The 27,163-nt window shown below is 44.6% G+C and overlaps 1 long non-coding RNA gene across 1 annotated transcript in view; it reads left to right on the forward strand.

Moving 5' to 3' along the window:
* Positions 1-1,442: 1,442 nt before the first annotated feature.
* Positions 1,443-27,163, forward strand: part of LOC117884055 — an 80,335-nt gene continuing 54,614 nt past the window's right edge. Inside the window, exons 1-2 of the long non-coding RNA XR_004647473.1 lie at positions 1,443-1,744; positions 22,436-22,571. This is a non-coding gene — a long non-coding RNA (uncharacterized LOC117884055). The remainder of the gene's footprint in view (positions 1,745-22,435; positions 22,572-27,163) is intronic.

Here is a 27,163-nt window from a genome sequence, read left to right on the forward strand (position 1 = left end):
GCCTGGTCGGGGCCCCCCTGGAGTGTGGGCCTGGCTCCATGGAACCACTGGCTCCATGGTAAATCTGCTACTAGGTTTTGCTCCTTTCTAGCTCACCATGTGGTTCTAAGTAGGAATTTGAGTGCACAGGTCTCGCTGTGAACTGCAGAACTGGAATTAAGTTGCAAACTGGACACTATCAGATTAGGCCTGAATAAAGACTGGAAGTGGTTTGATCATTACAAAACCTAAATCTAATTTCCCCAACACTAATTTCCCCCTACTCACACCTTCTTGTCAACTGTCTGACACAGGCCACTCTCCTTACCACTTCAAAAGTTATTTTTTCTCCATTGGTATCCTTCTGTTAATTGAATTGTCTGGTTAGACTGACCTCACAGGTGGTAAGGTAACTCACATCTTTTCATGTATTTATACCTGCTCCTGTATTTTCCACTCCATGCATCTGATGAAGTGGGTTCTAGCTCATTAAAGCTTATGCCAAATAAATGTTAGTCTCTAAGGTGCCACAAGGACTCCTCCTTGTTTTTGCTGATACAGACTAACAGGTCTAGATGTGTAACTTTCTGATCCATTCTCTCTCTCTCTCTCCTGTTTACCTCACGGCAAAAGCCAAAGAGCAAAGTAAGCTCCATTTAAAAAAAAGTTTATCTTCTTTGATAGTTTTCTCAGGTAAACTCCACCCCTACTTTACCCACTGAGCTGGCAGTGGTTTCTCTCTGAAGTTATCAGAGCTGTAGATGCTGCACCCCACAGTAAAGGGGGTGCTATTACTAATGGCAATCCCGAACCGATCCCGAGGAAGCGGGGGCGTTACTTGTAAGGCATTAAAGATTTTATCGCCAGGCGACTTCAGAGGCACGGGGAGAAATGGGGCGCATCCCTGCCACGTGCACAAGCTCGAGGTGGCTCTTGCTCAGTGCAAGCCCCGACTGCGTTCCCCGCTCCAGCCTGCACAACCCGGGGAACTGGGGTGACTGTGGCCCGGCCACACGCCCCCCGGCCGGCTTTCCAAGCAGTGCCTCGCGGATGGTAGCACAGCACGGCCGGGTCCCCCCGGGCCGGTGTCGGTTCCCCTTCGCCGCAGGACCTCGAGTCATCCTCCGGAATGACTCCTCAGCCCGGTACCTGGCCCCGGCTCGAGCCCCGCGGTCCGGCCGCTAGCCCGGCTCTCCTCAGCAGCCCGGGCAGCTCCGCACCCCTCTTCCGGGGACGAGGCGAGGCTGGCGCGCCCGGCAGAGACGGCTCCTTGCCCGCAGCGCCCCGGGGGCAGCCTGCCTGGCTCAGCTGGGGCAGGGGAACTAGCGCTGCTCCGGGCAGGAGCCGGGAGCCGCTGGTGTCCTCAGCCGGGCTCGGGCTCCGCTCCCTCCCCCGGCTGCTGCCGGCCCAGCGTGCCACTCAAGCGGCCTGGCACGTCCTGTTGCCCGGGGAGGAGCGCTCCACCCCTCTCCGCTCCGGCTTCTGCAGGGCGAGGAGGGGGCGGGCCGTGCAGCCGGTGACTTCATGGGGAGGAGGCGGTAGCGGCAGGAGGTGGGTCTCTCCCTTTCTCTTTCTGCAGGGCGAGGAGGGGAGAAACAGCTGCTCCCCCAGGCCAGCCGGGGAGGAGGAGGACCACAGTGACTGAAAGCAGCAGCTGGGGGAGAGGGCTCCAGCTGATCTGATTTCCTCCCTCCCACCCCATCCCCCAGTTAGAGGAGAATGGAGCTCGGGTAATCAGGGCTGGCAGGAGGTGCAGCTGGAGCAGGTAAGAGGCTGCTTCTCCCTCCTTCTCCCTGGCGGGTTCTGTGCATGGCAGGGGCGGATCGGGGGGAGTGCGGGCAAGTGTCACTGCAGCAGAGGGGATGGGACAGGTGCGCTCGCCGCTTGCTCCTAAATCATCCCCAGCTTGCAGCAGCCCAGGCAGGCGCCGGGACCAGCGGCGATGTCCTTTCTCGGGGCTGTCAGAGCCGTCCATGCCAGAGAAGTTCCAGTTGGGTCTGGGCTGGGGCAGCAATAGGGCCAAGCCGTCTCGTTCATAACCTTGTGTAAATCCTTGCCTGTGAAAATGCAGGCAGTGCCCCCCCTCCCCGCTCGCTCCCTCCCTCCCTCCCATTCAATAGTCAGCTCCTGGAAGGGATTCTGCATTGCAGAATCTCCCACCGAATTCATGGCTGTAGTCGCTGCTTTATCTGATGGGAGCCTGCTTCTTGGCCGGGTAGTCCCTTTGTGGGCAGGAAGCCGGCTTGGGCAGGTGATGACCCCTGCTGCTGCTGGACCTTCACAGGCCATTTGTGAGAGAGGCATTCGCCGATAGATGGGTTCCCCCCCCCATCCAAAAGACTCACAAAAGGGAAATGGTCAGGCTCAGGATCCATGTGAATAAACATCCACCCGAGTTTACAGTGTGACTTGTAATGCAGTGAGCTATCATGTGCCTATAAAACATAATGCAGTAAGGTACAAACCACCTTATATCATTTAAATTGAAACATCTCCTTATCCCTTCGCTTCCCTTGATGCTTCAGACATCTCTCAGCTTTAAGGCTTGTGGAGACTCATAATCTTCCCCTATGAAATTGTGCCATGCAAGGCTGTGTGTCACTATAACTGAAAATAAAGGGACAAAATGTTGACTTCCCTGCTGTGGTTTTATCAAAATATTATCCTCACCGCCGGTCAATGTTGTGCACACCCTACCCTTCTCCACCAGCTCTGTAAAGGGGGAAGGGAGGGGTGGAAATCTAATCTGTTGTCCCTTGGATACCCCTCCTTTAAATTTGACAACGTCAGTGATGTCATAATTTAACAAACTCTTAGTTCCCCCGCACCCAAACAGTGCAGCAATTTCCAATAGACCCTGCAGGCATAAATTATGTAAATATGAACAAAATCAAACCTTTCCAACTTTTAATTTGACCTTTAGCAGCTGAGGCCCATATGTGAAACTGATGATCAGGGCATGCATTTTGCATAAATTGATTGAAAATACGTTGGATGTAATTGGCTTGGTTCTAACACTAAACCAATCCACAGGGAACACACCTTAGCCCAAAAGAAACTGAAATGCCTCATGTGAACAGGTTTTTAAAAAAAATAAACCTAGCACAAAACCAGCTCAAGTAGTTGACACTGAATCTGGAAAAGATTGGTGTGGCATAAATCTAACATTAGTGAAATGCTTTGAGAACTGTGGATAGAAGGTACTCTAGAAGTACAAAGTATTGTTTTATTGTTTATGATCATTTATTAAAATATAAAGTAGCGGGGAGGCTGTGTTGTAACTATTCTCTTTTCATTCCTGAGGTATGAACCTAAATGTTTGGGGGCCCCATTTTCTACTCTCGGTATGAGCTGATTAGATTTTTTTTTTTTTATAATATAAGTAAGGGCCAAATTCTGTGCTCAGATGTACATGCACAACTCTCACTGGCATAAGTCAAAATAAAGCTTGCATATCTGAGCACAGAATAAGATCAAAGAGATTATCCCATGGTCTATCATTACTTGTCTCCTTTTCTGGCATGTTTTATTACAGTCACACCTCAGCTTGGTAAGGCCCTAACATGGGACACAAGATGTGGAACAGCAACCCAAAATTAGGGACACAATGAAAGAGGTAGTACAGAGAATTTAATGTGATATAGTATTGAAATAACATTTTCTTGAGCTTTACTTTTTTATGGTTCTGCATTTTGATGTAAATAGTTTACAAGAATTTCAATCATCTGTGCAACAGTTTAATTTGTTTATAAAATGATGGCGCTTGAAAGTACCATATGGGCATGCATAAGCGTTAATGATCAGCCATAATAGGTTAATAATCTGTTACATAAACATAGCAAAATCAACCAGTTCTTCACCTAGTCATAATGAGGTATCTATATTTGAAAAAGGTGGTTTGTGGGAGTGTGGATACAGATGCATGCATTTTAGTCCAGCAGTTCAAATTCTGACATGGTTGGTAGTGGCTAAAAGCTGCTATCATTTGGTTGTATGTGTGAAATGAGTAGGGATGGTAGGGGTCAAATTTCAGTTCAGACTGGACCCATGTCCGCAACACCAAAACCACCATCCTAACTGGCACTCTTTAGTACTCATGTTGGCAATCTTAGCAGAGAGGCCAAGGGATTGAATGAGCTGTCAATCAATGGGCCTCCAGGTCAGTTTGAGGAAAGCTAATGGTCATACTCTACTTGTTCAGTGGGTTTACAGATTTCTATCTACAGAGCTGTGTGCATGTAGTATCATACACACTTACTCAAGAAACTTAATACCTGCTGGTAGGATGCATCCACTGTACTAATTGTTGCTGTGCTAAGTATTACTATAAATCAGAACACTTAAGATATGAGATGGCATACCACAACACACAATTTGTGAACCCGTGTTGTCTGTACATAGACAAGGTTTAAAGTATAAGTGATATTTTTAAAATCAACATTTTTCATTTTATCAATTTTATTAAGGCTGTTATGGATTTGATAAAATGCAATATGTTCCTTGCTAAACTGCTTATCTCTGTTCTTCCTAGTGTGCGGTGCTGCATTACATCATTTGCTATTTGGATAGAGTTCTTTGGTGTAATATCTGTGTAGGTGAAAAGATGTGTTAATTTTTTTTGGAGCCTTGACAACTGTTTGTCATTGTATTTTTGTTAGTCTTGATTGTATTTCCCTCTTAGAAACGTGGCTACTTCATGTGTCTATTGTCTCTTTCTGTTTGGATAAAATTAGGTTTTCCCTCTTAATTTCATCAGCTAGAAATAATATTGTAGTGGTGATGTTGTAGTCCTGTATCTTTAGTGATCTCCTGGCAGCCTTAAAAATATTGACTTCTGTAATGCCACCAGGGGGACAACAAAACTCTTATTTTTGGTGAGCCTGCAGTTTATGTATTCATGGAGACAAAGTTGGGGGTGGGAAAGGAGGATTAGAGGGAAAACTTGTAGAACACTTACCACCAGATCACTTAGACTTCAGATTTTACTGACTATGTTTCATGAAATGTTCCTGGGTACAGAAAAATATATTACATGGAAATTAAATCTTATGCTTTTAGTTAAGAAAATAGCAAGCTGTTTAAAATATCAAATCTTGCTGTCAGAAAAGTCAGGCCTGCATGGGGGGAGGGGCTGTTTTTTAGCTGGCATGGTCTTTGTGTTTGAATGAAGTTTAATTTTTCCTTTTAGCATGCACCAGTTTAGCGCATAAATGTGTGCAAAGAAATATGTTCCATTGTGTAGAACTAGATGATGCAGACGTTCTGGATGAGATGAATGATGTCACTCTATGACCTCAATGGGACGATGTTGACTTACCTCACCTAAGCATCTGGACCTCTATTTTCAGTAGGGGTGAAATTCAACCAGTTTAAGTAAGGCTTAAGTAGTGCATAGACCTTATGCTGAGCCTTGACATAGGGGTGAATTGTACCCTACAGATAGGTGAGCTAAGAAAACAAACTCTGACACAGTGTATTGCTCACAATAATGTCAAACAATAGCAAATAAGATGCCAAAATGGTTTTCTATTCGTTGGATAGTAATATTTGGGCTTTCCTGGCAGAACAATTAGCCTATGTTTTAGAAATAGAAAACATTTGTTGATGAAATAACTGTGATTATTGCACTCCCTCACCTTTACTTGCTGTCCTCCAGACTTCACCAAATGTTAACCAAAAAAGGTCAAAATGGGAAACTTGTTAAATATGCAGGGAGTGGATATGTAAAATTTTTGCTAACTTGCTGTTTTCCATTATTTTCATAGCAAAATTGTATTTGATAAGCATTTCTGATGGATTTTAAAATACTTGAAAGAACAAAATGAATTGATGTGTTTCAAGGTTTATTCTGAGTTTCCTTTACCTTCCAGCTCTCCTTTCAATGCTTTATTTTGAAGTCAGTACTATGTGTATTAGGTACCTGTCATACCAGTGGCCCTTAGTCCTTTGCTGTAGTATTATTGAGTCATTGATATAATCAGTACTCATCAATTCATGGTTTCTTTTTTTTTTTTTTGGATGAGCCATTGATGATCTTCTATGTTTGAAGTAAACAGATGATTAGGCTATATATTTCAAGCACATAAAAGGTTGTTACAAGGAGGAGGGAGAAAAATTGTTGTTCTAAACTGCTGATGATAGGGCAAGAAGCAATGGGCTTAAATTTCAGAAATGGAGGTTTAGGTTGAACAAAAGGAAAATCTTCCTGTCAGAGTGGTTAAAGCACTGGAATAAATTGCCTAGGGAAGTTTTGGAATCTCCATCATTGGAGATTAAGAGCAGGTTAGACAAACGCCTGTCAGGGATGATCTAGTCCTGCCATGAGTGCAGGGGTCTGGAGTAGATGACTTCTCGAGGTCTCTTTCAGTCCTATGATTCTATGATTTAACTATTTTTAATATTGTTCTTTTTGTTCTTTAAATACTATATTATTTAGGATTATCTTTATTACCTTGTTAAGTATTTTAAACTCAGGCCTCTGAGTCTGAAAGGTATGTGAGTAATATATATTTGATCATTTTGACTTGCTTATTGTTTCTATATAAAGTTCGTTATCCATCAGTGTTTTAAAACCAATGTTGATCTGAACAAAATAATTCACAAATCTTACAACTGAAGACTTTGAATTATTTAAAGTAGTTTGAAAATCTATTTTTCAATACAGTTTACAGAAAATGTTCTGAGTTTTTCTTCACAGGGGAATATTGTCTCTTCACAGTTTTCCCTGACACAGTATTCAGTGCAAATCTCTACATGAATAGTCATTGCTATGAAATTTATAGATTCCAAGCCAGAAGGGACCATTGTAATCCTCTAGTCTGACTGCCTGCGTAACACAGACCACAGAACTGCTCCCAAAATAATTCCTGGAGCATATTCTTTAGCAAAACATTCAATCTTGATTTAAAAATTGTCAGTGATGGAAAATCCACCACAACCCTTGGTAAATTGTTCCAATGATTAACCACTTTCACTGCTAAAATTTTACACCTTATTTCCAGTGTGAATTTATTTAGCTTCAGATTCCAGCAATCGGATCATGTTATACCATTCTCTGCTAGATTGAAGGGCTCTTATTAAATATTTGTTCCCCATGTAGGTACTTATAGACCAGGGGTCGGCAACCTTTCAGAAGCGGTGTGCCGAGTCTTCATTTATTCACTCTGATTTAAGGTTTCGTGTGCCAGTAATACATTTTAACGTTTTTAGACGGTCTCTTTCTATAAGTCTATAATATATAACTAAACTATTGTTGTATGTAAAGAAAATAATGTTTTTAAAATGTTTAAGAAGCTTCATTTAAAATTAAATTTAAAATGCAGAGCCTCCCGGACCAGTGGCCAGGACCGAGGCAGTGTGAGTGCCACTGAAAGTCAGCTCGCTTGCCGCCTTCGGCACACGTGCCATAGGTTGCCTACCCCTGTTATAGATTGTGATCAAGTCAGCCCTTAGTCGTCTCTTTAAGCTAAATAGATCAAGCTCTTCTTGTGTCTTTCACTATAAGGCACATTTTCTAATCCTTTAATCGTTCTCATAGCTCATCTTTGAGCCCTCTCCTGTTTATTAACATCCATTCTGAATTATAGACACCAGAACTAGATGCAGTATCCCGTTGGGCCTAGGAGCACTGTAACTGATTGCAGTGGGATAAGCAATGGGTCACCTGGCACTTGCTTACTTTGAAATTAGATTTGTTTTTTAACCCATCAATATTTTCTGTGTTTTCGATCAAGTGTCTAAACTTTGTTATAACACTTTAAAGCTTAGCTTCAGCCTTTAACCTTTGGTATAGTGTAATAAATTGAGACAGAACAATTCATATAGAACCACTATTGATTAAAATTATGCATTTTGTCAATTTAACTTGATTTTTGGAATTGGATATTTCTAAATACAATGTATTTGGCCCCAGACCTTTTGGATTCAGTCGTCTGCTTAGTAAATTTGTCTATATACATACATCTTTCTTAGTTTTTATTGCTTTACATACAGTGATGCTACTTCCTCTTTCTTAGTTTAAATCAATGACATTTGTATTTCAGTTTCAATAGGTTTCCTAAAATCATTAATTATTGATGTTTTACTTTGTCCATAAAGAAACTGGCAAGGAGTGTGGTTGGAAGTGTTTGTAATATAACACTGGCTGCTTTAGCTAGAAAATGCAAGAACTTGCTTGATGAAAGTATTTTTAAATACTGCCGTATCGAGAATGTTAATCTTTATTTTCAGAATGGGCAAAGCTACTAATAATTTTGAATGTATCCATGTGGAATCAGAATATTTCCCGTTGCCTGTCTGAAATTTCATCAGTAAGAATATTTGGAGTTGTGCTGTCTTTGATCCATGGGCATAATTTCTATATTTTAAATATGACATTTAACTACCATTCTGTCTGTATAGAGGATGGACTACAACTACCACTTTTTAGTTTAAATTAAGGTAGCCATTTTTTTGCATCCATCTTTGTATTTTGCAGTTTCCCAGCATTGCACTGTGCTCTTCCTTTCCTATTTGTGATATAGCTTGATTTTTAGTAAGGTTTTTGACAAAGTCCCACATGATATTTTCATATACAAAGTAGGGAAATGTGGTCTAGATGGAATTACTATAAGATGGGTACACAACTGATTGAAAGATCATACTTAAACACTACTTATCAATGGTTCATTGTCAAATTGGCAGGGTGTATGTAGTGGGTTCCTGCAGGGGTCAGTCCTGGGTCTGGTACTAATCAATATTTTCATTAATGACTTGAATAATGGAGTGGAGATTATGCTTATAAAATCTGCAGATAACACCAAGCTGGGAAGAGTTGCAAGCAGTTTGGAGGACATGATTAGAATTCAAAACGACCTTTATAAATTAGAGAATTGGTCTGAAATCAACAAGATTACATTCAATAAAGAAAAGTACAAAGTACTTCAGTAAGGAAGGAAAAATCAAGTGCACAACTACAAAATGGGGAATAACCGGTTAGGTGCTAATACTGCTGAAATGGATCTGGGGGTTGTAGTGGCTCACAAATTGAATATGATGCAGTTGCAAATAAAGCTAAGATCATTCTGGTGTATTACTAGGAATATCACATACAAGACATGGGAGGTAATTGTCCTGCTCTACTCAGCACTGATGAGGCCTCAGCTGGAGTACCGAGTCCAGTTCTGGGTGCCACACTTTAGGAAGGATGTAGATAAACTGGAGAGAGTCCAGTTGGGGAGAGGAACAAAAATGATGAAATGTTTAGAAAACCCGATCTATGAGAGAAGGTTTTAAAAAAACAAAAAACAAACAAAAAACTAGACACGTTCAATTTAGAGGAAGAAAGACTGAGTAGTAGTCTGATAAGTCTTCAAATATGTTCAGGGTTGTTACCAAGAGGGGGATCAATTGTACTCCATGTTCACTGAAGTTAGAAGGAGGTAATCAGCTTAATCTGCAGTAAGGGAGATTTAGGCTAGATATTAGGAAACACTTTCAAACTATAAGGATAATTAAGTATGTGAATAAGTTACTAAGGAAGGTGGTGGAATCCCCATCATTGGAGATTGGACAAATACCTGTCAGGGTGTTCTAGGTTTACTTGGTCCTGCCTCAGCACAAGGGGGCAGGGCTTGTTGACCTCTCAGGGATCCTTCCAGTCCTGTTTCTGTGATTCTCTTAGGATCATCAGGGCTGGCTCCAGGGTTTTTGCCGCCCCAAGCAGCCACCTCCCCCCGCGCAAAACAAAAAACAAACAAACAAAAAAGCCGCGATCGCGATCTGCGGCACTTCGGCAGGAGGTCCTTCGCTCCGAGCTGGAGTGAGAGACCCACTGCCGAATTGCTGCCGAAGAGCCGGATGTGCCGCGCTTCTCTGGTGTGGCCGCCCCAAACACCTGCTTGGTAAGCTGATGCCTGGAGCTGGCCCTGAGGATCATAGAGCATATAGGAAAGCTCCAGTAGTATTTTACTGAGTAATCAGATATATTGACTAATCAAGGAGGGGCCAGAACCTTTGCCATGAGTGAGCAGACAGCAAAATAATGTTGAATCTGTTTTGTTACACTGATTGTATTCCCACTGTTAATACTGGTGTCTGGAATTAATGTAAAGGACTCTAGGAGAATTTGTTTTATTCTGTTTTAATAGGTGCCTGGAATACTTTTTTTTTCTAATTGTGATGACTGACAGTTTTGAACATCCCTGAAAACAGACCAGAGGTCACTAAAGGCACAACAAACAAACAAACAAAACCCCACCACTATGTTGTCAGAGATGAGAATAATTCTGAGCCTAGTCCCTCTGCAGCACTGATTGAGGATCCAAGCTCTCTCACATACTTGCAACTTATGCGAAGTGATCCAGTGTTGCATGTGTCTTTGTTTAAAACTCCAGGGTCCTGGAGACAGGTGACTGCATGAGAATCTCAGCTTTCATTAAGAAAAGTGTCTAGCTCACATGGTTAGAGAGAGATCTTGAAAACAAATACTAAGGCTCAGAAACCAAAAGGCAAATAGAAAAGACCCAGCATTTATTAATTTTCAAAGTCATATGATATTTTAAACTAACCTTGTGATCTTCTGAGTCCCAGCTCATAATTTTTGAACACTTTTAGGATTACAAATACCAGTGGCCTGTGCTAAAGTTACGACCATCCAGAATCTAAGCTGCAGGATGTAGCTGAATCTATAATATCAGCCTAAATCAGATTCCCTCCTATTTGGCCTCCTCTTTCATGGGCCACAGAATACATTACTCTTGTTAGTCTGTATAGAAAGAGCACTCCCTTACCAAACTCTTGTCCTTCTGCACCTGTGGAGAAAGGGAATGTGTGATCTTAATTAACTTTCTCTGATTTGAACTTTAAATACTCTCTCCCAACTGAATATCAGTATGCAGTGGTCTACGTCTACATTTTATTGATGAAAACTGCATCTCTTCTTTACATCTTTCATTTACCTACCCAGACACAAAAAAAAGGATTCCTTAAAAAGAGGGGGGGTCATCTGATGATTTTGTTTTTGCTTACAGTTCAGTGCATTAAAGACTCTTTCTTGAGTTGGGGCAGCAGCATGGAGAAATACATTTCAGAGCCATTTCCTTGTAGACAACTGTTTATTCCTTGTTCTAAAAGAGCACTTGGGATGGTAGATCCTTTTGAAGCTGTGCGTTTCTTCACAATAGAAAGTTTTGTAGTTGCAAGATTGTTTTATTTAAATATAACCGAGGTCCTGACATAACGTTTGGAAGTTACATGTACCAGTTCATGGTCAAAATTCTTCTGCATGTTAGTGCTGTGGTAAAGTTTCTAATTTCTGTTCATCACTAAATGGCTGGGGTCAGAGCATCAAGTGTGTTTGGAAATAATTGCTTGCAGTTTTACCGTCTTCTTCCTCCAGAAGGCTCTCAACGTGCTTTGCTGATTTCTTTCTCTCTCATTTGAATAGAACATACAGTAATGCTTACATCACCCAGCTCAGGGTTGGAAAGCTGAGGGTGCCTAGCAATGGCAACACTATTTAACATTTTAGGGCAGGAAGTGCAGAGTAACGTATCCAATAGAAATGACAGAAGAATTTTAGTAGGCAGAATGAACAGCCCAAAGGGAAATTTAACCAGGACAGTTGGATTAATAAGATCCCTATTTGTGAAGAGACTGAGGAGGAAACAAAAGAGGTCCAAGAATCTTTCTTTATGCTTCCTTCAACTTTGGTGTTGTGCTAGGAAAACGAATATTATCAGAGTTAACTCTGCCAGATGCGGTGGAGCATTTGGTTAGCTGAATGTCTTTTTAGTGGCATCAAGGGATGCTGATATGCGATCCATCTGTTGAAATTTTCAGCTAATAAATCCAGTCGGAGGTTGTAATTTGCCTTGGGTAAAGGTGGGTTAAGGGCTAACTAGCTGGGTCTAATGGTAGATGATTCCGTGCTCTGAATTCCGAGAAATAGGATTCAGCTGTTTCATGTCATGGCACAAGTAGGCTGTGAGGGGTAACTAAATATTAGCACCTAATGAAAGAGACTGGTGGAAACCGGAGCTGGTCAGGAAGGTGTGTGTGTGTGTGTGTGTGTGTGTGTGTGTGTGTGTAAATTGTACTTTTTTTATGATGGAATTTTAAATTTTTGAAAACTATTCCGTGCAGCTTTGGTAGGAACATCTCCTCCTAACATAGGAATCCTTGTTATGGAAATGTTTGTTCCTAATTATAACTCTTATTTTTCCTGTATTTTGCTAATATTAAAGTGATCTTATTCTTTTGCTCATTATTTTAGGATGTCTGGTTCCTTTCTTTATTCCTGTAAATATTACCCCCCACCCCACACACACATACACAGTTTTGTTAGTTGTAAATAAATATTAACCTTTGTTCTTCCCTTCTTTGGACTGTTGTCTACAATCTCTAAAGCAATTATTAGGGGAGTGGAGTGTGTGGGAACAGATTAATTTTAAAATACCTACATGGGAAAGCTTTCTGTTAGTAGAAAAAGGCATAACAGGAGCCAATGGCTGGAAGCAGAAGCTAGACACATTCAGACTAGAAATGGTGCAAACTTTTAACTGTGAAGGTAACCAACCATTGGAACAACTTATGAGGGGTGTGGTGGATTCACCATCACTTGCAGTCTTTAAGTCATGACAGGATACCTTTCAAAAAGAGTTTATAGCTCACCTAGAAGCTATAGGTTTGATGCAGAAATCATTGGATGTGGTCAGGATAGATGATCAGAATGATTCTTTCTGGCTTTCGTAATCTGACTGGAAAACTCTAACTTGATCTCCTCTAGAACACCCAATTTAAATCTCTTGGAAATCAGGGAGATAATCCTGGGCCTGTTATCCAAGGTGACAGCAATTTAGTTCAGTTTAAACCCGCTAAAATGTCCATCAAATTTCATTTTTGTAGTCCGCTAAGCATGGAGGTCATAACAAGCAGCATATACAAGAACATAACACGTTATTTGTATTCTAGTAGCACTTGTTGGTCCCAACTGAAATCAGGGACCCCAGGTGCTGTGCAGACATATAGTGAAAGACAGTCCCTGCCCTGAAGAGTGTGGAGTCTAAATGAACAAGACAGTGAGAGGGGACACAAGTCAAGCGACTTAATCAAAGTCCACATCAGGTTAGCGGCCCACCCTGGCATAGAACCCAAGTCTTCTGAGTCCCAGTCCAGGGCCCTACTGATTAGATCATGCTGCTCTCACCTAATCTGATATGGAACTTCCCATGTTTCACTTATCCCTCTGAAGTTTTTTTTGGTAAAGGACTCCAGGAAGCAAGAACACTGTGGCTTGACAGAGTGGGGACAGAATAAACTGAAGAATTAGGCTGTTCTTTTGACAAACATTAATGCTCCAAATCCATTCTGCTGTGGTAAATCCATTATCTGGTAGTGCTTATCCATCTGCATCACTGTGAAGAGAAGAAAAATCACTGGTAGCATCATAGACCTTAACTGTCTTGTTCATGCAGCTTGTTCAACTACAATACTTCATTGTTCTTTCCTTCACGAGGGAGGCCATCCTGGAAAGAATGCACTTAAAGAAGGCTGCAATTCTTCCCAGTTAATAAAGTTCACATTTCCTCCATTCTGTATTGTGCAAAATTTTTCTAGCACTGAGGCAGATGAGAGTAATACAGAGAAAAGGCATATGGAAGTGTCATAATGACTAAAGGTGACAACAGCTATCCTGTTTTGTAATAAGGGCTGTTATTATCTATTATGTTCTGGCCAGGACACATCACAGGTTTCCATTACCTCCTGTTTAACAGGCAATCTCCATTCCCTTAAATCCCTCCATGAACACGCTGGCAAGTTCTGTACAGGTGGCCTATTGTGAAAGAAATTCACAAACACTGGCATATACCTGGCATGGTTCACCCTCCTCCCTGACTCTTGCCTCTTCGGCGGTGTGAGGAAGACCCTGGTGCACATCTACCTTGAGTGTGCTAGGTTGCAGCCCCTTTTCCGGCTCCTCCAAACCTTCTCCTCAACTTTGGGCTGCACTTCTCCCAACACCTCCTGCTCTATGCACATCTCATCAGTGGCCCCATGAAGTTGTGAGACCTCCTCCTGGCACTGGCCGAGGTGGCTGTCCACCATGCCAGAAGGAGGATTTGGATGGGGAGATGCTTTCTGACTGGGGGGCCTATTTCTGCTCCTCCCTGAAGTTACATCTCTGGGCAGAGTTCCTCTGGGCCACATCCACTGGCTCCCTGGATGCTTATGAGGCGTAGTGGGCACTGTCTGGAGTTCTCTGCTCAGTGTCCCCCTCTGGCTTCCTGCTTTTGACCCTGTGACCCTCACTCCTGTTCCTGTTTTTTCATTTGTTGTCCCCCAAATTTACTTGAGCCCTGGGTTCAGTGGCTCCTCCTCCTTAGGCCAGAGGAGGGGCCCTTAGAAGCCTTCCCATTCCCCCAGAAACTCTATAGGTGCAATGACTCAGGTATGGTGCAGCCTATCCCTTGAGCATGGCCTGAGTCAGGCCTGGTCTACACTATGAGTTTAGGTCGAATTTGGCAGCGTTAATTCGAATTAAGCCTGGACACGTTCACACGACGAAGCCCTTTTTTTCGACTTAAAGGGCCCTTTAAACCAGTTTCTTTACTCCACCTCCAACGAGGGGATTAGCGCTTAAAATCGGCCTTTGCGCGTCGGAATTGGGGTAGTGTGGACGGAATTCGACGTTATTGGCCTCCGGGAGCTATCCCACAGTGCTTCATTGTGACCGCTCTGGACAGCACTCTCAACTCAGATGCACTGACCAGGTAGACAGGAAATGCCCCGCGAACTTTTGTATTTCATTTCCTGTTTGCCCAGCGAGGAGAGCACAGGTGACCACGCAGAGCTCATCAGCACAGGTAACCATGATGGAGTCCCAGGATTGCAAAAGAGCTCCAGCATGGACCGAACGGGAGGTACGGGATCTACTTGCCATATGGGGAGATGAATCAGTGCTAGCTGAACTCCATAGCAGTAAACGAAATGGCAAAATATTAGAAAAGGTCTCAAAGGCCATGAAGGACAGAGGCCATAACAGGGATGCACAGCTGTGCCGCGTGGAAAATTAAGGAGCTAAGGCAAGCCTACCATAAAGCCAGAGAGGCAAACAGAAGGTCCGGGGCAGAGCCGCAAACATGCCGCTTCTACGCGGAGCTGCATGCAATCCTAGGGGGTGCAGCCACCACTACCCCAACTGTGTGCTATGACTCAGTCAATGGAGAAACACGCGGGTTCGGGGTACGAGGAAGATGAGGATGAAGATAATGTAGATAGCTCACAGCAGCAAGGTAGCGGAGAAACCGGTTTCCCCAACAGCCAGGATATGTTTATCACCCTGGACCTGGAACTAGTAAGCCCCGAACTCACCCAAGGCGTGCTCCCAGACCCTGAGGGCACACAGGGGACCTCTGGTGAGTGTACCTTTGTAAATATTACACATGGTATAAAAGCAAGCATGATTAATGATTAATTTTCCCTGGCAATCGCGCCCAGTACAGCTACTGGAAAAGTCTGTTAACGTGTATGGGGATGGAACGGAAATCCTCCAGGGACATCTCCAGAAAGCTCTCCTTCATGTACTCCCAAAGCCTTTGCAAAAGATTTCTGGGGAGGGCTGCCTTATCCCGTCTGCCATGGTAGGACACTTTACCACACCAGGCCAGTAGCACATAGTCTGCAATCATTGCATAACAAAGCATGGCAGCGTATGGTCCCGGTGTTTGCTGGCATGCAGACAACATCCATTCCTTATCTCTCTTTGTTATCCTCAGGAGAGTGATATCATTCACGGTCACCTGGTTGAAATGGGGTGATTTTATTAAGGGGACATTCAGAGGTGCCCGTTCCTGCTCTGCTGAACAGAAATGTTCCCTGCTGTTAGCCACGCGGTAGGGAGGAGGGGTGAAGTGATCATCCCAGAGAATTGGGTGTGGTGGCGGGGGGGTAGTTGGGTTTGTGCTGCATGTTAACCCGGAAACCGCAGCCCTCCTTTTACATTGCAAACCCATTTTAAATGGCCAACCCAAAGGGTGCTTGGTATGGGAAATGAGGGCGCTACTGTTTGAAACCATTCCCACATGTTAAGAAGGTTAAAAAAGCCAAACTGTGGCTTACCATGGCTGCCTGCAAGCCAAAATCTGTTGCCTGGCACTGCGTGAGTGATCTCTCACACCAAACCAGCAGTTCCTCAATATAAGAGGAAAAATGTGACCTTGTAACGAAAGCACATGTGCTGTGTAATGTGAACAGCAAAATTTAACGTGAAAGAGTGTACCCATTGTTCTCTAAAATGTGTCTTTTTGAACCACCTCTCCTTTCTCCTCCACCAGCTGCAAATGTTTCTCCTTCACAGAGGCTAGCGAAGATTAGAAGGAGAAAATGGTGGACTCGGGGTGATATGTTCTCGGAGCTCCAGATGTCCTCCCACGCTGTCAGAGCACAGCAGAATGCGTGGAGGCAGTCAATGTCAGACTACAGAAAAGCACAATATGAACGAGAGGAGAGGTGGCGGGCTGAATCGCGGGCTGAAGAGAGCAAGTGGCAGGCTGAAGAGGATAGGTGGCGTCAGCTTGCAGACAGAAGACAAGAGTCTATGCTCGGGCTGCTGAAGCATCAAACTGATATGCTCCAGCGTATGGCTGAGCTGCAGGAAAGGCAGCAAGAGCAGAGACCGCCGCTACAGCCCCTGTGTAACCAACAGCCCTCCTCCTGTGTACGGCTTCATGAGCCATGGCATTAAGGGGTAGGCTGGGTCCCCAAGGATCACGATAGGCATTTCAACATCCCCAACGGTTACTTTCTGGTCCGGGAAGAAAGTCCCTTCCTCCAGCTTTCGAAACGGAGCAGAGTGCCTGAAGACGCGAGCATCATGTACCTTTCCCAGCCATCCCAAGTTGATGTTGGTGAAACGTCCCTTGTTATCCACCAGGGCTTGCAGCAGCATTGAAAAGTACCCCTTGCGGTTTATGTACTCGGTGGCTTGGTGCTCCGGTGCCAAGATAGGGATATGGGTTCCGTCTATGGCCCCACCACAGTTTGGGAATCCCATTGCAGCAAAGCCATCCACTATGGCCTGCACGTTTCCCAGAGTCACTACCCTTGATATCACCAGGTCTTTGATTGCCCTGGCAACTTGGATCACAGCAGCCCCCACAGTAGATTTGCCCACTCCAAATTGATTCCCGACTGATCGGTAGCTGTCTGGCGTTGCAAGCTTCCACAGGGCTATCACCACTCGCTTCTCAACTGTGAGGACTGCTCTCATCCTGGTATTCTGGCGCTTCAGGGCAGGGGAAAGCAAGTCACAAAGTTCCATGAAAGTGCCCTCACACATGCGAAAGTTTCACAGCCACTGGGAATCGCCCCACACCTGCAACATGATGCAGTCCCACCAGTCTGTGCTTGTTTCCCGGGCCCAGAATCGGCGTTCCACGGCATGAACCTGCCCCAGTAACACCATGATTTGCAAATTGCTGGGGCCCGTACCTTGTGTGAGGGCTGTGTCCATGTCAATTTCCTCATCACTCTCGTTGCCGCGCTGCAATCGCCTCATCAGCTGGACCTGGTTTTGCTTTGGCATGTCCTGGCTCTGCATATACTCCAGGACAATGTGCGTGGTGTTCATAGTGCTCATAATTGCCGCGGTGATCTGAGCGGGCTCCATGATCCCAGTGCTATGGCGTCTGGTCTGAAAAAAGGCGCGAAACTATTGTCTGACGGAGGGATGGAGGGAGGCATGGGTGACGACATGGCGTACAGGTACAGGGAATTAAAATCAACAAAGGTGGCTGTGCATCAGGGAGAAAAACAAACTGTCACACAGAATGGCCCCCCAAAGATTGAACTCAAAACTCTGGATTTAGCGGGCCGTTGATTTCACGGCGGGAGGGGGAAGCAAATGAATACAGAATAAATCTATTTTTTATATCTTAAGCTGGCAGCTGATGGTGCATCTTCTGGGTTTTTGGCAGAAAATACTGGGCGCTTGGCAGAAAATAGTGTATTACGACTGATAGCCGCCATCATCATTGGGAAGGCAGCAGAATATGACTGGGGGACATACGGAGTTTCAGCCATCATCTGATCGAACCAGTCGTAATACACCATCTGCTGCCAAAAGGCAAGGGGCTGCTGCTGTGTAGCAATGCAGCCCCACGTCTGCCAGCCCCACGTCTGCCAGCACCCAGATCACCAATGAAGCCTACCAGTCATACTCAACCGTCTACTGCCAAAAGCCAATTAGCTGCTGCTGTGTAGCAATGCAGTACCACGTCTGCCGGCACCCAGATGACATATGGTGACGGTGAGCTGAGCTGAGCGGGCTCCATGCTTGGCGTGGTATGTTGTCTGCACAGGTAACCCAGGTAAAAAGGCGTGAATCGATTGTCTACCATTGCTCTGATGGAGGGGGAGGGGCCTGACGACATGTACCCAGAACCCCCCGCGACACTGTTTTGCATCATCAGGCATTGGGATCTCAACCCAGAATTCCAATGGGCGGCGGAGACTGCGGGAACTGTGGGATAGCTACCCATAGTGCAACGCTCTGGAAATCGACGCTAGCCTCGGTACTGTGGACGCGGTCCGCCGACTTAATGCACTTAGAGCATTTTATGTGGGGACACGCACAGTCGACTGTATAAAACCGATTTCTATAAAACCAGCTTCTATAAATTCAACCTAATTTCGTAGTGTAGACATACCCTCAGAGGACACCCAGCCACAGGTATTTCACTGAGCTCCCGCCCCCCCCCAAGCTTCAAGTTAGTTTGTGCAATAGCACTACTCAGCCAGGAACCCTCCTGCCACCTTGCGCTGTCACAGATTCCTAAGACTTTCAGCCTGCTCTTGATATGATTTCTGTTCCTGCCTCCAGCCTTGCCTCAACCTTGTTCCAGCCTGCTTCAGCCTTGTCTGTGCCCTACCCTGACCTTACTCCAGCTCTGTTCCTGACTCAGTCCAGCTCTGCAGCTGCTTCCTCATTCCCCACCCGCCCAACCCTGGTGCTAATTCCAACCTGGCTTCGACCTTTAGCCTGACTATGACTACAATCCTGAGTTGGCTTGTCCAAAGACTGACTCCAGTTCTGACCCAGTCTGCCCCAGATCTCTGTTACAGATCTCCCCTCAGCCCTGTGTCTGGCTTCGACCACCACTCCAACCACCAGGCCTGGCCACCTAGAACCCATAGTCTGACGCCTATTTTCACTCCTTCATCCACCAGAGGGAGAACCTTTCCAGCTAGGGAAGAAGGATGGGGCAGATAGGATGATAGGGGTTGCACGTGGAATCCTAGAACTTGCAGCTGGGAGACCCAATAGAATGCCTTTGCATTGGGGCCCAGATTTGCTTGAATCTGGCCTTGTTTGTGACTAAGCGTGGGTCACAAACTCTTCATTGCTTATTATTCAGGAGGATCTTCTTTCAAGCAAGCTGTCTTTGTGCATTCAGCAGGCCCTTGTTCACTGGCACTCACTGAAATGAGCATATGACCTTTGTGTGGTCATAGTTTTGGCAGCCCAGCAGATAAGCAAAGAGTACTCATACCAGAAACCCTGCAGAATGTGCATCCATTTTAAATGTCCCCAGCTTGACTCCTCTCCACCAGTATTCAAAGCAGTTGATGCGGCAGAGTTATGCTATTCCTGACACCAAACATCATGCCACTGCAGTTTAGACCTCAATTAACTTGAAAACATAAATCATTATCTTCTACACCCAGAAGAGATTCATTTTCATGCCTAAACAGCTCAAAGTCATGTGGTGGTTTGAAGCTGGTTATAACATTTCTTTTTAATCTAGGTGATCAAGTCTCTGTGCCCTTTGTGAGATAAAGATTTTAAAAATATCCACTGTAATTTTTCTTTCTTTCATTCTCTTTCCAGTTCACCATAACACAAAGTTGATTTAAATCAAGAGTGGGGAAAGTATTTCCTCCTTGAGGGAGCAGAAAATAGCAAGCCATTCAGCCCTGAGATTGATTGATTGATTATTTATTTATTTTGTCTCTTGATATATATAGATAAAGATGGATAATTTAATATTTTAAAATATTTTTTTCCATTCAAGAGAACCCACATCTTTTCCTAACATGAAAGTGAATTTTTGTGTGACATATTTGTCGATAAGTGAATGTTTGCAAGCCTTAAAGAAACCTATGTTATACCTATACTCAAATAAGATGCCTTATTTTTGCGAGAAGCTACACTGGCTGTAGCTAGGGCTGCTTCACATCTAAATGTTGTTCTTCTTGCTATGTGCAACTCTGGATACAAAGGGAATAGTGACTATTTATGTCTCAACTTTTTTATAAGTAGTAGTAACATATGAACTGATGCTTCATAGAAAGGATTCCTGTTTGTTTCTTTGTTCCTAACAAAATCTAAGATTAACAATTTAGTGTGGCTCAACCAAGGAAGACAGGACTCTGTCACCATTAACTTACACAAGTACGTCCTCACTGCTCCTTGGGAGATATTCTGCCAAGGGGCTGGGGAGCAATTAAGGTGGATGTAGGCAGCATCTTTGGCACTGGGTGACTGGTAAATCTCAAGGACTACGCTGTCCAGTCTATGGGGTGGAAGCTACCTTCCCTCCCCACTGAAATGACTATGAGGAAATGTCTGGAGCATAGATTTATGTCATTCATTGACCCTTATGTGGGATGTGCTCATATAGGGGATGATTTGGCCCATAAACAGCACTTTTCTTGAGAGTAGGGTTGTAGGCTTTGAAACAAAAATTGTAAAGCAGTGAATGGCAGATCAATGGGCCTGGTTCACTCTTCTCATACTCCATGCTTGGGAAGGGCAAAAAGTTTGCCTTTTGAAAACAGCAGATTTAATCGTGCCAGATTTTTTTTTAAACACTTCCTATAAGAGAGATCTCTTAAAAAGGCTCCTCTTCTCCTCATTTCAAATGATGCAAGCTGAACATTGGGTGATACTATCAATAAAAAATACTTGGCATGTTTTTCTGGAACAAAATATACAAACTGTAGCTCCATATATATGTGTTTGCTCAGTGCTGTTGCATTCTTTCTTGGTGATGGTATGGAAAAGCACTTTTGTTTAAAGGAGGAAACAAATGACTAGGTTTTCCCAAACAAATGACTAGCCCTCTTCCTTTTGTAGGACTAGGGTATGTCATAGCTCTAAGAGGAGATTATTTATAGTTGATCTACCTGATGCAATGAAATCCTGAACCCTAGAAGAGCAGTGCTTCAGCGAGCAAAACTCTAATTATGGGAACTTATGTTTATCTTCTGTTTTTACTGTTACATTTTACTCAGGGTAATGGGTGAGTTGACAGTACTCATAATTTTATTGTTTGAAATAATAAGCACTGTATGTGACCTTCTTTCTTTTTCTTTTAGCATAATAGTATGAATAGGGTTTGTTCTTGGTGTGAAGATAAATGATTTGAACCAAAGCTTATCTGCAATGTTTATTACATTTTTCAAAAACCCTTTTGATGCACAAAAATCCTTAGCCCCTAAGAACAGTTTCCCAGAGAACTTGCTCTATGTTTTTGTTTTTAAAAGACTGTTTGTAAACAGTCCCATTGGCTACTTCGTAAAATTATTGAGGCACAGTTCTGCTAGTGAGATGCAATGGTTCTATCTCTGTTGGTCCTGCACTTTCCCATGTCTGTGCAGTTGGAATGCAATGATATTATGTACATTTGGATTTACCAGCTCTCCTTTCTTTCTTCAAGCCTTGCACTGTTAAATTAGGTCACTGCATATATTGCATGTTAAATAAGGAGAGAGGCTTTGTGGTAATATAGAAGAAGTTAGTGTCAGTTCTTCAAACCTGCAAATATTACTGGAAACGTATCTTATTAAAGTATACCTCACACATGCATCTTGTATGTTCACTTTTCTCCATACTATTAGTCACACATGAACACGCTAATCAGTTCTTTGTTCTGCATGGGTCTATTCTCCTGAAAATTGTGGCATTTGGAATCAATAGAACCAATGAGCCAAATTCTCTTCTCAGTTACACCCATGCAGTCTTACAGATGTCAATGAGTTTTCATGAGTGTAACTGAGGAAAGAATTTGGCCCCAAATACTCAATGACCTGATATAGTGAACATCTATGGTTAGTGGCAATTGTCCATTTTCTAATCAAGCATTTACAAACTTACTCTAAAATGAAAATACATTTCTTTTTCTAAAGAGATCTGAGTTAAAACAAATCTGTTTATTGAGGTGAGATTCAACTACAGACAGACTTGGAGTAAGAAATTCAAAAAGCCCCTGAGTCCCATTTTGAAAAGAAAGAAAGTCTTGGCTCTTGTTGAAGGAGAGTGAGCTGACAGCAGATCCAAACCCATCTCTGGCTTTCTATACTGTACAGCATCAGTGTCCCAACCTAAACATGTTCACCTAAGACCAGGACGATAGGTGCGTGGTGGTTCTTAAACTGTAGCACTGAGGTATTTCCAATTCTTTTACATCTCTGTTAGGAATTCCTGGGGACCCAGCTGAATTGATGGAGGAATGATGTGCTGATGCCTATTTTCTGAGATGATGATGATGATATATAACTTTTTATATACTAGTTCTTTTCATCAGCACACCTTGAAGCACTTTACCAAGAAGGTCAGTATTGCTATCTCCCTCTTACAGATAGGGAAACTATGGCACGGGGAGATCAAGTAACTTGTGCAAGGTCACCCTGCTGGTCAGTGGCAGAGCAAGGAATAGACCCAGGTCTCCTGAGTCCCAGTCCAGTACTCTAAACACTAAGCTACACTGGCTGTAGCTAGGGCTGCTTCAGATAATACAGCCAAACCTGCAGCCGCAGGGCTTCCCACCAAGTAGGAATGATAGCTAGTGAGATATTTACCACTCAATGCCAGTGCCACCTGGTGTGGTGTGGCAAACAAGCCGATTCATGAGACCTCTGTGGAGATTTCTTGAAATCCTTGAGGGGAAAAATACATACTTTAGTTCTTGACATATTAGTCGAGGACATATATTGGTTCTGCTTTATGAAACTTCAGCCTTCCCCCCAGCTGGTATGGCAGAGCTGTCTGAGGTAAGATGGAGTGAAGATAGTTATATGTTGACTTTTGGGCCTTGTGTATGGATGATAAACTTGCAGCAGGTCCGGAGTTGTTCGAACTGGCCCTGAAAAGATTATTCCAGACTCCCAAATCAAACAGGATTGATAGGTATCCTTTTCTCTCTTCTGTTCCCCCTCCTTGTTGCTTTGACTATTGATTTAAATTTTCCATCTGCTGTAGGTAGAGCCCTATAAAAATGTGTCACAGACCGTGAAATCTGATCTCCTCAATGAAATCTGGTCTTTTATATATTTTTACCCTATATTATACTATAAGGTAAAAGTATACAAAAGTACAGTACATAGTGTTGCTCAAACTGGGGTCCTGACCCAAAAGGGACTGCAAGGCTATTGTAGGGGTCGCGATATTGCCACCTTTACTTCTGCACTGCCTTCAGAGCTGGATGGCCGCAGAGCAGAGATTGCTGGCCATTGGCCAGGTGCCTATCTCTGAAGGCAGCACTGCAGAAGTAAGGATGGCATGGTATTGTGTATCGCTGCCCTTACTTTTGTGCTGCTGTTGGTGGCAGGAGTGCCTTCAGAGCGGGGTCTCCAGACAGCTGCTTTCTGGCTGACCATCACTAAAGGCAGCGCAGAAGCAAGGATAGCAATTCTCTGACCCCCACCTCCACACACAATAACTTTGCAACACCCTCTTGAGTAGGGCCCCCAGTTGGAGAAATGCTGACTTAAGGGCTTTACATGTTTGTTTTTTGCTGGTTTTTAAATACATATTCATGCTTTGTTACAACACCATGACATTTAAGATTTACATATCTGACACCATGAAATTCAAGACTTTTAATATGCTTGACTGTGAAATTTACAAAAGTGGACCATGAATTTAGTAGGGCCCTAGTTATAGGATACAGCTGCCCAAGTTGCAATCTTGTGAAAAATGAAGCAACTGAAAATGAAACCCACTGGTATGTATGTACCTTGCTATTGCTTCAGACTAAATAAATCCCATTTTTTCAGTCTTTCCTTGTAGGTCATGTTTTGTAGACCTTTTTAATAATTTTTGTTGTTCTCCTCTGGACTTTTTCCAGTTTGTCTACATTCTTCCTAAAATGTGGTGCCTAGAACTGGACACAATACTCCAGTCAACAACCTTGCTAATACAGCCTGGAGTGATTTTTTTTTTCAACTGTGTTACACTGTTGACTCATATTTAGCTTGTGATCCAATATGACCCGCAGAGCCTTTTCTGCAGTGAAAATCTGGGAGTGGAGGGCTGTGTCACTACCCTGTTTAGTGGCGTATGGTTCTTCAGTTAACCATATTGCATTAAGGGAAAAACTCTTTTCAACTGCAGTGTAGATCTGTTGGTTGTTCTCTTTTTGTTGCACATATTAAACAAGTGTATAATGTGCATTGGAGCTCTGCTTTCCATATGGGAGATTCATAGTGTGGATCAGAGGGGAAAACTTTGCCTTAATGTAATTATAGAGTAAATATCCTTAGGTACAGACTTAGCCATTGAAGGCACCTTAGGGTATGTCTACACTACGAAATTAGTTCGAATTTATAGAAGCCGGTTTTATTGAAATCGGTTGTATACAGCCGATTGTGTATGTCCACACAATAAAATGCTCTAGGTGCTCTAGTCGGCAGACCTCGTCCACAGTACGAGGCTAGCGTCGACTTCCGGAGCATTGCACTATGGGTAGCTATCCCACAGCTATCCCACAGTTCCCGCAGTCTCTGCCGCCCCTTGGAATTCTGGGTTGAGATCCCAATGCCCGGATGATGCAAAACAGTGTCGCGGGCGGTTCTGGGTACATGTCGTCAGGCCCCTCCCTCCCCCGTCACAGCAACGGCAGACAATAGATTCGCGCCTTTTTATCTGGGTTACCTGGGTTACCTGTGCAGACAACATGGAGCCCGCTCAGCACAGCTGAGCTCACCATCACCATATGTCCTCTGGGTGCCGGCAGACGTGGGACTGCATTGCTACACAGCAGCAGCTGCTAACTGCCTTTTGGCGGTAGACGGTGCAGTAGACTGGTAGCCTTCATCGGCGATCTGGGTGCTGGCAGCCGTGGGGCTTGCCTTTTGGCAGTAAATGGTGTATTATGACTGTTAGCCGGCCTATTACAAGTCGGGTCATCGCACGTTAGCAGAGTCTTCCCTGAGCAGCAGCTCGTGCAATAGGCCTGAAGACCATCGTCATACACCGCCCAGTATTTGCTGCCAAGCACCCAGAAAGATGCCGAGGGCTATCAGTCACGCTGCACCGTCGTCTTAAGATGTAAAAAATAGATTTTCTCTGTATTCATTTGCTTCCCCCTCCCTCCGTCAACAGGGTTTTCAGTTTAATCTTTGGGGGGGACCAGTCTGTGACAGTTGTTTGTGTCTCTCCCTGATGCACAGCCACCGTTCTTTATTTTAATTCCCTGTGCCTGTACGCCATGTCGTCACTCGGCCCCCCTCCCTCCTTCCCCTAGGCCGTCAGATACTACGTTTGCGCCACAGCTCGAGCCGAGAAGCGGTTCGCGCCTTTTCTTTGAATTCTGGGTTGAGATCCCAATGCCCGGATGATGCAAAACAGTGTCGCGGGCGGTTCTGGGTACATGTCGTCAGGCCCCTCCCCCCTCGTCACAGCAACGGCAGACAATAGATTCGCGCCTTTTTACCTGGGTTACCTGTGCAGACAACATACCACGGCAAGCATGGAGCCCGCTCAGCTCAGCTGAGCTCACCGTCACCATATGTCCTCTGGGTGCCGGCAGACTTGGGACTGCATTGCTACACAGCAGCAGCTGCTAACTGCCTTTTGGCGGTAGACGGTGTAGCATGAGTGATAGCCGTGGGGCTGGCAGCCGTAGTGCTGCATTGCACCAGCCCCTTGCAGGCGATGGTATATTATGACTGGTACCCGTCGTCGTCGTACTGGTATGGCTGTCAATCATGGCCACCTGGGCAGACATGCTACTGTTTCGATGATGACGGTTACCAGTCATAATATACTATTTTCTGCCAATTGCCCAATATTGTCTGCTAAGCACCCAGAAGAGGCCGAGGGCGATGCTGGGTGCTGGCGGACGTGGGGCTGGCAGACGTGGGGCTGCATTGCTACACAGCAGCAGCCCCTTGCCTTTTGGCAGATGATGGCATATTATGATTGGTATCCGTCATCGTCATACTGGTATGGCTGTCACTCATGCTGCAGCGTCGGCTGCCACCTTAAGATGTAAAAAATAGATTTGTTCTGTGTTCATTTGCTTCCCCTTCCTCCGTGAAATCAACGGCCTGCTAAGCCCAGGGTTTCCAGTTTAATCTTTGGGGGGACCATTCTGTGTGACAGTTGTTTGTGTTTCTCCCTGTTCCTGTACCTGTACGCCATGTCGTCACTCGGCCCTCCCTCCCTCCCGCCCTCCTTCTCCTGGTCCATCAGATACTACTTTCGCGCCTTTTTTCTGACCAGGCGCCATAGCTAGCACTGGGATCATGGAGCCCGCTCAGATCACCGCGGCAATTATGAGCACTATGAACACCACGCGCATTGTCCTGGAGTACATGCAGAGCCAGAACATGCCAAGGCGAAACCCGGACCAGGCGAGGAGGCGATTGCAGCGCGGCGACGAGAGTGATGAGGAAATTGACATGGCCATAGACCTCTCACAAGGCACAGGCCCCAGCAATGTGGAAATCATGGTGTTACTGGGGCAGGTTGATACCGTGGAACGCCGATTCTGGGCCCGGGAAACAAGCACAGACTGGTGGGACCGCATCGTGCTGCAGGTATGGGACGATTCCCAGTGGCTGCGAAACTTTCGCATGCGTAAGGGCACTTTCATGGAACTTTGTGACTTGCTTTCCCCTGCCCTGAAACGCCAGGATACCAAGATGAGAGCAGCCCTCACAGTTGAGAAGCGAGTGGCAATAGCCCTGTGGAAGCTTGCAACGCCAGACAGCTACCGGTCAGTCGGGAATCAATTTGGAGTGGGCAAATCTACTGTGGGGGCTGCTGTGATCCAATTTGCCAGGGCAATGAAAGACCTGGTGATAGCAAGGGTAGTGACTCTGGGCAACGTGCAGTCAATAGTGGATGGTTTTGCTGAAATGGGATTCCCAAACTGTGGCGGGGCCATAGACGGAACCCATATCCCTATCTTGTCACCGG

Source organism: Trachemys scripta, chromosome 10 (genome assembly GCF_013100865.1).
Source record: "Trachemys scripta elegans isolate TJP31775 chromosome 10, CAS_Tse_1.0, whole genome shotgun sequence".
NCBI classification, from domain to species: Eukaryota; Metazoa; Chordata; order Testudines; family Emydidae; genus Trachemys; species Trachemys scripta.